We start from the raw sequence: 10549 nt of genomic DNA on the forward strand, positions 1-10549 counted from the left end.
ACTCACTGGGACTGTCCATGACTATTCTGATCCTTTCTCTTTCTCTAGTCACATGGTAAGAATGGACTTCCCTGCCATGAAAAGTTAGCTGGAACCTTGTGACATGCTCTGGCCATCAAATATGGGCAGAAAGTGTGTGCCTCGCTTCCAGATGAGGATCAAGTCAGTGCATGCTTTGCTACATTCTTTTATCTCTGGCATAGCACCTGGCACTGATAGAGATGGTGCATGGGTCCCTGGGTGATTACAGTGAGCAAAGCCCTCCCGCCAACCTCTAGTGGACAGGGAGCATGAATGAGAAGTAAGCTTTCGTGGCTTTAAACCATTTCAACGTGCACCATATTTGTTACTGTAGTGTAATACACTGACTGATACAGTGGCCACATGTCGACATTGGAAGCAGTGTAGGAGGCAGTTCTGGGTGGGGAGAAAACTGAACGAGATCTATATCATAATACCATTTACATCAATTAAAAATAAGGTGCCCCAAACAGCTCACGCATTTTTCCAGGAACACATACACACAAAGGGATACACCTCAAACATACTAGAATTGCTGTTGATGGTGGGAAGGAAATGCAGCTAAGGGGAATAAGTAAATCAATAAAACCGGTGGCCCTTTCAGTGGTGGTCTGTTTGGGACCTGAGGGTGAACATGAACTCTTGTCCTGAGGTCCAGTAAAAGGAAAAAGATTCCCTCCTAGAATCCCCTCCCTGGAGGCATCTAATCATACCTGTTGACTATGTATCCTGCTAGGGAGTTTATATTTATATCATAAATATAATCTAGTATAGTATAATAAGTTATCTATAATTTAATATGTAATATATCACCTTTTACCTGTATAATTATATGAAATAAGTATAGGCCATAATATAAACATATAACACACTAATAATCTATAATAAAATTCATAATATATAGCATATCAATGTTATATAATTTAATATATATTTCACATGTATGTGTAATTACATATAAACTATATTGTAGAAATACATATGCAGTAACATATATATGTTATGAATAATTTATACTATCCCGCAATATGGCACAAATGGGTTTTAAAGTCTCTTACAATTGAGAAGAGTATTAAAAAGTATTTGACAGATCCTGGCCCATCATAAACACCCAGGAGGTATAAAGTTTTTCTGTTGACAGGGGTATGAGTAGAGAGGTATGAAGCAGTACCGGCTCAGGGCAAGCACCCCATCAGTGCTGGCTTTTGTCATCACAGTTACAGGTGCGTGAGCAGTGGGACGCGGGGGCAGCACTGGCACTCAGCAAGTGTTACGTTTGGTTACAGTGCACACAGGGGCTCTTCTCTGGGGTTTCCCAAAGCTAGCCAATCCTTTTTTTTTTTTTTTAAGATTTTATTTATTTATTTGACAGAAAGAGACACAGCGAGAGAAGAAACACAAGCAGAGGGAGCGGGAGAGGGAGAAGCAGGCCTCCCGCGGAGCGGGGAGCCCGATGCGGGGCTCGATCCCAGGACCCCGGGATCACGACCCGAGCGGAAGGCAGACGCTCAACCAACGAGCCACCCAGGCGCCCCGAAGCTATCTAATCCTGTCATCCACAGGTAATGACAAGGTTACCTTCTACTTTTGCAGGTTTTTAATTCCAATAGTAATTATTGATTATTTTTGTCTAATTGCACTGGAAGTGTAACCAGAACTTCCAGAGTGAAGGTAAATATTAGTGACGAGCACAGGCCCTGTTTTTGTTGCTCCTGACTCCGGGGACGTTGAGCATATCGCTGGCCGTTGGTTCCATGCACACTTGGGAGACACACACATGAAGTCAGGAAGTACCCTTTCATTATTATTCTGCCACGGGCTTTAGAAAACAACCAGGAAGGGACCCAAAGGTCTCAAGTGCCCTTTGAACCCTTACCGAGCATCGTGATGTGCCTCCTCTTTGGACCCATTAATAAGGAGAATCTCACTGGCCAATTTTGCGATGCTCCTCGTCCTCCTTCCTGGGGCCAACCCCTCTGGCTATGGTCTGGATCCTATTGGCTATGATCAAATTCATCTCTCACTCTGTAGAGGGTGTCAAGCATCAGGGGCAGGAGACAAAGTACCAGCATCGTTTTAGGAAGAACCAAATGAGCAAGAAGAAGTCCTAATAGGACTACATTCTTCTAAATGTTGCCAGGTTGTTGAACCAGCTTTGACAAATCCACAGCTGCAGCAGAAAGCCAAAGACAAGTGGTCAGAAGTGCTTGTTCTAAGGGCCTGGGCAGAAGCTGGCTCTCAAAACTCATCTGAATTTAAACTCTTATGACGAGGGTTTGGGTTTCAGAAGATGCACTGAATCGCACCTGAAAAAGCTCTTGCCTTGATCAGATGTGTCAATGAGGTAATTCTGTGTCCAAATTTAAAACTCCCAATTAAAGAAGAAGTAGGTGACTTATAAGTTGAATTTTTATTTGAGGTAGGTAAGTATGAAGCAAATCGTGGGTTTTTGTTTTATTGTTTTCTTTTTCTTCTTCCTTCCTTCCCTCCCTCTCTCTCTCTCTCTCTCTCTCTCTCTCTTTCTTTCTTTCATATAGAAAGATGTACAAGACTCTGAGTTTTTACTTTCAACACATTGGCGGGTTTCATCGAGGGTTGAACGTTGATCGAGCGAGCTCATATCGTCATAGCCACACCCAGGGGGTTCTGGTGGTTTCTGTACTAGTATTACTGCTTAATAAAAGTAAGAGCTGTGAGGCAAATGACAAGCTACTATTACAGCTCCAATTTATTGCTAAAACTATTATAAGAATATTTGAACCTCTATGTGAAGATAATGAAAATGTTTATAGTTGTGGATGGAAGCAATTATAGAATTCTATATGGGGTAATTTTTCAGTTGGTTTGTACAATAAGCTATATTTTTATGGGTAAAGGTCTAATGCTTTGTTATCATACACTGTCATTTTGAATTTAACCTGTAGTACCTGCTGATTTTTAGATTTTTCACTTACTAATTAAGGAAAGTTCTCTTCCTTTTTGTGAAATGTATTTATTTCTGTGTTGGGTTCTTGATCCCAGAGCCAACTAAGAATTACCCCAGCTATCCCAGTGGTCATAATTCTCTCCTGTGTGAAGGCAAGAAAACTTGAATTTTTCCTTAAAACTTGCTGTACTAGCAGTCTGGTTTCTTCCTTACCTGGTACGATTTTCCTTTAGGGGTCTCTGCTTCTTCAGTCTACATCTTTTTATGGCCAATGTGTTTGAGATCTGGTCCTAAAAAAGTTTTCAGTTTGAAACTAAGGAAAGAGGGGCGCCTGGGTGGCTCAGTCATTAAGTGTCTGCCTGCGGCTCAGGTCATGATCCTGGGGTCCTGGGATCGAGTCCACGTCTGGCTCCCTGCTCAGCAGAGAGCCTGCTTCTCCCTCTCCCTCTGCCTATTTGTGCTCTCTATCTCTCTGTCAAATAAAATCTTAAAAAAAGAAAAAAAAAAGAAACTAAGGAAAGAAACTGTAGCACCGAATTACACAAATGGAAATACATCGAAGGGTTCCTCAAACTCTAGGAGCCCAAGACATCTCATACTTGAAAGGCATTGGAAAAATGTTGTCATTGTGGACACTGCCAACAAAGGCTACTTAATAATTGGGAAAGACAAAACAGAGGGAGAAATATTGAATAATTGTGGATTTACCAAATGCAGTGTGATTTTTAATCTTTTTTTTGCAGTGTGATTTTTAATGGGTCTTCAGATGTTTGCTAAGCACTATTAAATTATAAAACCCTAAAGAACGTAGTTTAGAATGCCCTTGCTGGCCAGTTATTACAATGTCCAAGGATCCCCAGTTTGCTAGTGATCTATAAAATTCTAAAGCAAGTACCAGGCAATCAGGGAGTAAATGATGAGAAAACACAAAAGCATTCTTAGCCTTTGTCTGAGGGACTGTTTGGTAATCCCAACCCCATGTACAATTATCCATTGCTTAAAGTCCTTGTTCACTGAAGCCCAATTTAATGGAGACTCCCTCTTTCCTTTGAGGTTCCCCAACCTTGGGGAACAGGGTCACAGCATTTTTTTTTTCTTTGATTGTTTCTTTCCTTTTGGAAAAAAAGTGAGGAGCCGATTCTTATCTCTGGCTCATGGATCCTTATTTCTAGCAGCTGATCTCAATTATTCTCAGACTTGAACTTCATCTCTGAAGCAGCAACGTGTGTGTGTGTGTGTGTGTGTGTGTGTAGGACAGTCTAGGCAGGTGGGGGTCAGGGAGGTCCTACGCTCACCTCCCCAGTATTGAGACAGCCACTTAATGAGCTCACTCATTTCACCAGAAAGTTGATGGAAATGCCCTCCTGTTTCTCCAGGGGGTTCATGCTACAGCTCTGCTTCAGATAGGTGAGTCTTCGCCTCTTCCTAACCCCACCGCCAGGTCCACCCAGCCCAGCCAAACTCTCCACTTTTGGTTGGTGTTTCTATAGAACCTCTCTTTGGAAAGGGAGGACCTGAGATGCACGGCCGGAGACCCCCAGGCAGCGTCGTGAAAGTCCTGAATTATAAACGCACATTTGTGTCTCAAAATGTGTGCTTCCGTGATGTGGAGTGCATGCGGGGCCTTCCTCGGGGCTGTGCCCCGTGCCTCAGCACCTGTCTCTTCTCGCATTTCCCGTCTCAGGCCAGCATCACCACCTCGGGCAGGCCTTCCCTGATCACACCTTCTGCAGTGATCCCACCGCAACCACATACCATTGCTTTAGATGGACCCTGGGATGCTCTGAGTTACTGTGATGATTTCTCAGGTTAGCAGTTTCCTGTCTCCCTCTCCCTCTAGAACGAGAGGGCTTTCCTGCCCCGTTTGTTGCTATCCCTTTGGTGCCCAGCACAGCGCTTGCTGGGTAGTAAGTGCCCAGTAACTATTTGCTGGGTGGGTAAAATAGTCTAGGCTATGACAAAAAATGAAAACATTTGGGTTTTTTTTTTTTTAAGTTTTCATTTAACTTCCAGATAGCTAACATACAGTGTCACATGAGTGTCAGGTGCACGATACAGAGATGCAGCGCTCCCATCCATCACCCGGCGCTCATCACGGCGAGTGCGCTCCTTCATCCCCATCCCGTTTCCCCGTCCTCCCCGCCCCCCTCCCCTCTGGTGACCAGTGTGTTCTCTACGGTTAAGAGTCTGTTTTTTGGTTTGCTTCTCTCTTTTTTCCCCCCTTTGCTTATTTGTTTTGTTTCTTAAATTCCACATATGAAATGAAATCATATGGTATCTGTCTTTCTCTGGCAGACTTATTTCACTTAGCATAATATTCTCTAGATCCATCCACGTCATTGCAAATGGTAGGATTTAATTCTTTTTTATGGCCAAGTAATGTGTGTGTGTATATATATATATATGGATCGCATTATTATATGTATATATACATATATACATATATATATTATATATATATCTCCCACATCTTCTTTATCCATTCATCTATCAGTAGACATTTGTGCTGCTTCCATACTTTGGCTATTATAAATAATGCTGCAATAAACATAGGGGTGCATGTGTCCCTTTGAATTAGTGTGTGTTTTTTTTAAGATTGATTGATTGATTTTAGTGAGAGAGAGAAAGAGCACGCGAGTGGGGTGGGGAGGGGCAGAGGGAGAGGGAGAGAGAATCTCAAGCCGACTCCATGCTGAGCACAGAACCCAGTGCAGGGCTCGATCTCATGAATGAGTGTTTTTGTATCCTTTGGGCAAATACCTAGTAGTGTGATTGCTGGGTTGTAAGGTAGCTCTATTTTCAACTGTTTGAGGAACCTCCATACTGTTTTCCAGAGGGGTTGCACCAGCTTGCATTCCCACCAACAGTGTAGGAGGGTTCCCCTTTTCCACATCCCCGCCAACAGGTGTTGTTTCTTGTGTTGTGTTTTTAACGTATAGAAATATTACTCTTAACAGATTCATGCAGAGAAACTACTAGAACGCCATGTTGATAATAGACTAACCCAAAACTTTATATGTCAACAATTCCCTCGACCCTGCTCCACTCAGGCCCATAAAAATGAGATCCCATTTTGGAAATATGCTTTGCCTCCCAGCGGAGGCATGCTGCATGAAGACAGGAGCCAGATCTGCCTGGGTCACCATCATCCAGTTTAGTTCTGGTCTAATGGAGGCACTCACCAGATCTGTGATTAGAAAACCATTCTCCTAAACAGCGTGTTGCCAGTGGGCTGCATCACCAGGTTTATTTCCAATCTAGCATTTTGGGTATTTCTTTAAAAATTCAGTGAGCTGCCTGGCTGGCTCAGGCAGCAGAGCGTGTGACTGTTGATCTCGGGGTCATGAGTTGGAGTCCTATGATGGTCTTAGAGATGACTTAAGGAAAGAACAAAATTATAAATAAAAAACAAAATAAAGTAAAAAATAAAGTGTCTTGGGTCAGAGTTAAAATCGCAGGCTCTGGAGCCTGACTACCTGGATTTGTATCCCAACTCTGCCACTTTTGGCTGTGTGAGCATAAACCACGAAAATTGCTTGGCTTTCTCCTCAATTTCTTCATCTGTAAAGCAAGGATGATAAGAGCCCCTGGCATTATCCTTTGTAAAGCACTTAAAGCCAGGGTCGAGCGGGTAGTAGGCGCTCAATAACATAGTAGCTCTGAGTGTTGTCAGGCAGCACTGATGTGATCGTGTGATTCCTGTTCATAATTATCTGCACTGATCAGTCATAACATTAAAAGGTTTAAAAGAACTTAATCTTGCAATTTAGGGTTCTTCTCTTTAAATTTTTAGTTAAAACGTCAAGCCTATGCAGAATGAGATGGTGGTGTAATGTACAGCCTGGTGAGATAGTTAACAGGACTGCGTTGTAGGTCTGAAAGTTACTAAGAGAGTAGATCTCAAAAGTAGTCACCCCAGGAGAAAAAAAGGTTTGTAACTATGAGTGGGGATGGATGTTAACTGATTGTGGTGATCATTTTGGAATATATACATGTATCAAATCGTTCTGTTGTGCACCTGAAACTAATACAATGTTATGTCCATGATAGCTCAATAAAAACATTTAGAGCAGTGTAATGACCCCCCATGGACCCATCACTCCGTCTCAGCAAATACCGACTCACATCCAGTCTCTTGCCTCTGCCTGGCGGTGATGTGCTGGAGCCGGACAACCGGGTCGGCCGAGGGCTGGTCAGACTCCTCTCCTCCCAGCTCCATGCTCAGTGGTGTACCACTGGGAGCTGAACTTTACATCATGGAAATTGGTGAATAGGACAAATCAGGGCTCGCCTACCCCCACCTTGTGCCAGAGAGCCTGCTGTTAGGTCATTACCAGCACAGCCTTCCCTCCACTCAGCTAGCTTACTTGGGAACATCGTATTTTGTTTCAGTGGGTACACCTAAAAGATGAGAATTCCTTAAAAAACATAACTATAACTCCGTCACACATAAAAAAGTTCACACAACTTTTAAAATATTGTCAAATATCAGTTACTATTCCAGTTTCCCTGATAATTTTATGATTTTTTAAAAGATTTTATTTATTTATTTGACAGAGAGAGACACAGCGAGAGAGGGAACACAAGCAGGGGGAGTGGGAGAGGGAGAAGCAGGCTTCCCGTGGAGCAGGGAGCCCGATGCGGGGCTCGATCCCAGGACCCCGGGATCATGACCTGAGCCGAAGGCAGACCCTTAACAACTGAGCCACCCAGGCGCCCCAATTTTATGATTTTTAAAAATAGTTGGTTTGGGGCACCTGGGTGGCTCAGTCAGTTAAGGGTCTGGCTTCTGCTCAGGTCATGATCCCGGGGTCCTGGGATCGAGCCCCGCATCAGGCTCCCTGCTTGGCGGGGAGTCTGCTTCTCCCTCTCCCCCCACCCCACCGCTCCTGCTCTCTCTCACTCTCTTTCAAATAAATAAAACCTTAAAAAAAAAAATAGTCGGTTTGTTCAAACCAGAATTCCAAATGGGGATGCAATCAGAAAAATCTAAGATGTGGAAAACTCTATAGGACAAAGAGCCTGGTTCCTTCAACAACGAGACTGTAAGGGGGCTCGGAGAGGTAGCTACATATTAACTGAGACATATAAACCAAATGCAACGTGGTGCCCTATCCAGCCAGTGGTCTCCTGTGTCTTCTTCTAAAAACTTTGTTTTAGCTGTCACGTGTTACTGATTCCCCCCTCCCCATCTTACTGAGGTGTAATTGACAATTTAAAAATATATATTTGAATTGTATGGCTTGATGTTTTGATACATGTCTGATTGTGAAACAATCATCTTCGTCGAATTAATTAGCATATCCATCACCTCACATAGTAACCGTTCTCTTCTCTGCGGCCAGAACACTTACCAACTACTCTTAGCAAATTTCAAGTACTCAATAACACTATTAACCGTGGTCACATGCTGTAGATCTCTAGAACTTATTTGGGTAACTGAAACTTTACCTCTGACCCACATTTCCCCTTTCCCCCTTCCCTCCAGCCCCTGGTAACCACCATTCTCGCTGCCTCTATGAGTCTATTTTAGATTCCACATATAAGGTGGGTCATGCAGTGTTTTTCCTTCTGTTTCAAGCTTATTTCACCTAGCATAATGTTGTCCAGATTCATCTGTATGATCCTAAGTGGCAGGATTTCCTTCTTTTTTAAGACTGAATAATATTCTATTGTGTATGTATATATATATGCAACATTTTCTTTGTCCATTCATCTATAGACAGGTTGTTTCCCTGTCTTGGCTATTGTGAATAATGCTGCAGTGAACATAGGAGAGCAAATATCTCTTCGAGATATTGATTGCATTTCTTTTGGCTCTATATCCAGAAGTAGGTTTGCTGGATCATAAGTTTGTTCTGTTTTCATTTTTGAAGAACCTCCACATTGTTTTCCGTAGCAGCAGAACCAATTTATATTCCCATCAGCAGTGCGCAAGGGTTTTCTATTATTCACATCCTCTCTGACACTTATCTTTTGCCTTTATGACGACTGCCATTCTAATAGGTGCAAGGTGATATCTCGTGGTAGTTTGGATTTGCATTTCCCTGGTGATTAGTGATGTTGAACACCTTTTATACACCTGTTAGTCATCTGTATATCTTCTTTTGGGAAATACCTATTCAAGTCCTTTGTCTATTTTATAACTGGGTTGTTTTTTTTTTTGCTATTGATTTTTGGATGTATATTTTGGGAATTAACCCCTCATCAGATGTATGGCTTGTGCATATATTCTCCCGTTCCACCGGTTCCCTTTCCACTCTGTTCATTGTTTCTGTTGCTGTGCAGAAGCCTGTTGGTTTGATGTAATTCCATTTGTCTATTTTTTGCTTTTGTTGCATGTGCTTTTGGTGACATTTAAAAAATTACTGTCCAAACCAATGTAGAAGCTTTTCCCTATGTTTTCTTTTCTTTTCTTTTTTTAAAGTAGTCTCCACACCCAGCATGGAGCCCAAAGCAGAACTTGAACTCACAACTCTGAGATCAAGACCTGAGGTAAAACAAGAGTTGGATACTCAACTGACTGAGCCACCCATGCACCCCTCCCCTATGTTTTCTTCTATTTTATGGTTTCAGATCTTACATTTACATCGTCAATCCGTTTTGAGTTGATTTGTGTCTATGGTGTGAGATAAGAGTCCAATTTCATCCTTCTGCATGTAGATATCCAGTTTTCCCTATATCCTTTAAGGAAGAGGCTATCCTTTCCCTCATTAGGATTTTTGTCAAAAATCAATTGGCTATAGATGGGTGGACTTATTTTGGGGCTCTCTATTCTGTTCCATTGATCTATATGTCCATTCTTATGCCAGTACTTATGTTTTGAGTACTGCAGCTTTGTAAAATATTTTGAAATATATTTCAGTATGATGCCTCTAGCTTTGTTCTTCTTATTCAAGATAGCTTTGATTATTTGAGGTCTTTTTTTCCATAATAATGTTGGAATTTTTTTCTATTTCTGTAAAAAATACCTTGGTGATTTCAATAGGGATTATACTGAATTTATAGGTAATTTTGGGTATTATGGACATTTTATCAATATTAATTTTTCCAGTCCATGAACATGGGATGTCTTTCCATTCACCTGCGTCTTCTTTAATTTCCTTCATTTTATAATTTCAGCCTACCAGTCTTTCACCTCTTTGGTTAAGTTTATGCATAAGTAGTTTATTCTTTTTGTTGCTGTCATGAATGGGGTTCTTTTTCTCTTCTTCCCCCCCCCTTTTTTTTTTTGCCAAGGTAACATTTTTAATACCCAACTTTCTAAACATAAGGTAAAACTGTCTTAGACAGGCAACTCCTGGGAATTTTTTAATTTCCATGGCAATTACACAGGTATGGATCACATTCAGTATTCAATGTATGAATGAGTTAATTAAAAAGAAGTCAAAAACAAAGTTAAAGAGCCAATACCTCTTTGAAAATCTTCTGATGTTAATTTATTTCTGGACAAATAAGTGGGAAGAGCCATCAGTGTAAACCTATTTTAATTTTTTTAAAAGATTTTATTTATTTATTTATTCATGAGAGACAGAGGGAGAGAGAGAGGGAGAGAGAGAGAGAGAGAGAGAAGCAGAGGGAGAAGCAGGCTCCCAAGGAGTA

This window comes from Callorhinus ursinus, unplaced genomic scaffold, assembly GCF_003265705.2.
Source record: "Callorhinus ursinus isolate GAN/ISIS: 27379988/994484 unplaced genomic scaffold, GSC_fseal_2.0 scaffold53, whole genome shotgun sequence".
NCBI lineage: Eukaryota > Metazoa > Chordata > Mammalia > Carnivora > Otariidae > Callorhinus > Callorhinus ursinus.